This window comes from Manacus vitellinus, unplaced genomic scaffold (assembly GCF_001715985.3).
Source record: "Manacus vitellinus isolate BGI_N305 unplaced genomic scaffold, ASM171598v3 scaffold_41_pilon, whole genome shotgun sequence".
Taxonomy (NCBI): Eukaryota; Metazoa; Chordata; class Aves; order Passeriformes; family Pipridae; genus Manacus; species Manacus vitellinus.
The window spans coordinates 2,759,119-2,762,863 of record NW_021940545.1 but is presented as its reverse complement, the minus strand read 5'-3'; positions in this window follow the sequence as shown (position 1 = coordinate 2,762,863).

Genomic DNA, 3,745 nt, shown 5'->3' with positions numbered 1-3,745 from the left:
GTCACACTAGACCCTATTCCTCTGGCAGGGAGACCTGATAACAGCAAGGCACTGAGCAAGCACACGCAGCATCCCCTGTCCAGACCTGCCACATCCCTGTGCCTTGTCCCTCCCTTCTCCCTCCATAAGTGAGATGACTTAAGGGCAGTGGCCATGCACACGCTGTCTTCCCTGCGCAAACTCCACTGCTGCCCAATCCTCCTGCTTTGTGTGGCTGCGAGGAAGCTGGGGTGACAGTCCTTAGCACACAAGATGGAAAAAACCAGCCCAAGCCAGAGGCCATGATGGGCCACCACCCCGTCCTCTCTGCGGTCGTGCCCCTCCTCATCCCTGCTCTCAGTGGGCTGCCCCGGGACCTGCTACAAAATCTCAATGGATGCTCCCACCCCCCATCCTGGATGTTCAACATGTACCATGGCTGATGGGCAAACCCCCCAGGCCCGAGGCTGCCCTGGTACTGGCGGGACACGCTGGGTTACCTGATGGACGGGGATCCGGCACTGACTGGGTGAGTCCGCGTCCTGCGGTCCCTGCGGTGCTCTGCATCTCCACTGGCATCCCGGGAAGGTGGCACCGGCGGTGATCTGGGTCCTCTCCCACGGCCCGGGCATGTTTACTGAGTGGGGATGGCACCGTCTTCGGCCAGCGACACGCACATCCTTCCCCACGTGCCCGCTCCAGAAGTACCCTTGGGTGCAGGAGACACCTTGCCCCGATGCCTTCACTGGTCCGCACTGCCCCACAACAGCCCCCTGCTGCCTCCCCCTGCCCCTTCCTGGGTCAGCCCCAAGTTTCTCCATCCCTGCAGCAGAAATGCTGCAGAATCCCAGGGCCAGAGGCCACGGCATACCAGAGAGTGGCAGCGACGACGGGACGCCACGACGCACACCGAGGCTGGCGGACCTGGCACCAGGGCTGCCCCCCATCCCATCCTTCTCCTCCCTGGGTCAGGTGGGCTCAGCTCCCCTGTCCTCTGCCGGGACGGCGTTCGACTTTCTCGTGCCATGTAACGTGCCATTGTGAGAAACGTGTTGGCTGTCTGAGGCCGACCCCGCTGGGTGTCAGACCCCTTTGTGACCACTGCTCTCCATGTTTGGATGCCCAGGGGGTGGCCAGGCGCCCAGGGCGGGGGCAGCGTGGCTCCTGGGTCTCTCCTGCTGATGGCCACGACGGCCAGTCTTGAGTTTCTGTCGATCATTGTATTCCAAGGGTGGCTATACTACCTGAGATTTGTGCATGTTACATTGTAGTTGTAACCTTTTCTAATTCGGCAAGAATAAGAGATGGTTGTGATTGTGCAGTGTATCAATAAAGTTTGACGAACTTTGTACCTTCGGGGCTTTGCTTCACGGACCCCGCACACCCCAGGGAGGGTCGTGGTGCTTGGCACCCGGTGTGCTGAGCCAGGAGGGCTCTCAAGTGGGTCCTATAGTCTCACCCAACAATTGGTTGGACCCTCTTTTGATCATCCCCTGTGATGGTGACACTTGGAGGCCCACAGCTGGGGGCCCGCTGCTGTTTGGTTCATCCCTCACCCCATCCATGCATCTCCCCTGGGAATCCACGAGTGGGTCCCTGGTCCCACCCACCTCCATCCTCCGTCTGCCGATGAACACATACCTGCTGACAGAGCCCTGCAGGGTAAGGACTGTCTTTGCTCTCATCACTCACCTACGTTCAGCAGAAACAGAGTGGTCAGGGGCCTCCTTTCCATGCCTGAGCCATTCCCAGCATCTTCTCCATCGTCTTGTATCAACGCTTGCTGACAGCTAAACCCCCCCACCCGTGAAGGGACACCTTTGTGGATGATGCACTCGCAAGGGTGGTTTGCTCCTGTCGTGATCTGACAGCGCGTGACACAGACCAGATGCCTTCATCAAAGGACAAAGATGGCAAGGACCAGGACCAGAAGGAGCTGTGACCCTCAGCATCTTCCTGACATGACTGTAATCTCATCCTAAAACCACAGGGCTGGGGAGGCAGGCTGTGCTCCCTGCACCCGGGAGATTCTGTTCCACCCCATCAACTTTCCCCACCTTTCCACCACATCAGCTGTGAAAAAACATTCAACCAGCTCCTCTAATATGAGACCTGCTGCCAGGAGACTGGAGGCTGTGGGACTGTGCCAGACCTTTCAGGATCTCACACGCTTTGAGACCTCCCTTCACCTGCCTCGACATGAGAATGAAAAGCCCAGTCCTGAAAGTTTATCCCTGAACCCCACAAGAAGCTGCCCTGCTGAGCAAACAGCTCCATCCCAGCACCATGAGTACTGCAACCTCACACATCAGGGACACCTCTGCTGGCCCCCTCAAGTGACCCCTGCAGAAAGGTAAGTGCTTCCCAAAACCCAACAGCCTCCCCAAGAAAGGGATGTGGGAGGGGCAAACGACCCTGCCTGCTTTCCTCAGTGTTACCTGCAGTGAGTCAAGCATGGGTGACCACCGTGGGAAACACTGTGCTTTGAGCCTCTTCCAAAAAAACCAACCAATCAGGGAGCCAAGGCTGATGCAATATAAATCCTGGTGCCACAAAGCAACACTGGCCTCTGGCATGTGGCACCTTGGGATCCCACCACAATTTGGGCCTCCCTGATGCTTCCCATCTTAAAATGCTGGTTCTGCTGGGTACCTGGTGCTGGACCTGCCTCCACTGGAGTGAAGCACCTACAGATGGCCAAACACTCTGGCTCATGGCACATCCTAGTGCCCTGTCTGCACTCTCCCCGTCACAGAGCACCAGGAAGGAGATGCAGCCCCTTTCCACTGCGAGCCTGGCCATGGATACCCCCCCTCTCCCTTTCCGGGGTTGAGGGGGATGTTTCTCCATGGCCCTCAGCAATGTCCAACCTGTACCTAAGGACAAGGACCTCAGCTGCTACATCCAGAGGGATGGAGAGCATATTTCAGGCCATAACCTCCATCCCCACCACCAAGAAATCCTTACCTATGTCAATAAATAAATACATAAACACATCCTTCGAGCCGCCTCTCTCTCTCTAACATCCTCTGTCTGCTACTCTGGCACTGGACACTCCTTGATCTCTCACCTAGAACACCAAAAAAGTTACAATTACAGAGAGGAGGTGAAGGAGAGAGACCCATGACCTCCATACTTATCCCCAGATCCCTCCCCACATCCCCCAAGCATCAGGGCACTGCCTCTTCTGCCAGGTTTGCTCTTCTGTGGCCGGCTGGCCCGGCCTGGGAGACCCAAGACCTGAACAAAGACCAACACCACCTTCTCTGCCTGTGCCCAGCTGTCCAGTCCCCACACCCTCAGTACCCCATCGTTTACTTGGCATGTGCCCAAAGCCTGAATGTGGTTCTTCCCTTACCCCTCACTGGTATCGCTCGGACACTGCACGTCACACCTCGAGGCAACTCCTTCCCATCCCTTTTGCTCTCTCCCTCTTCTCCCTGCTCATCTCTTGGGTGGCACAAACTTAACATAGGGTCAAGAAATAAAAAACCCACACAAAACTGTCCTGCCATCACTAACAATCAACTTCTGATCCTACAAATGTGCTGGATGGTTTGAAGCAGCCAGCACCCCGAGGCTGAGGACCAAATGCACTAAGCAACCTGCAAATCACCAAAACACCAAGACACCGACCAAGACAAGCCCCTGGAGACAGCAAGTTTCACCTACACCCAAACTCTGTCCTGCCATGCTTTGCCTGTACAGTGTTTCACGAGCAACCTGGTTTCCTACACCCACCTCACATGGCTGTCTCTCCTTCCCA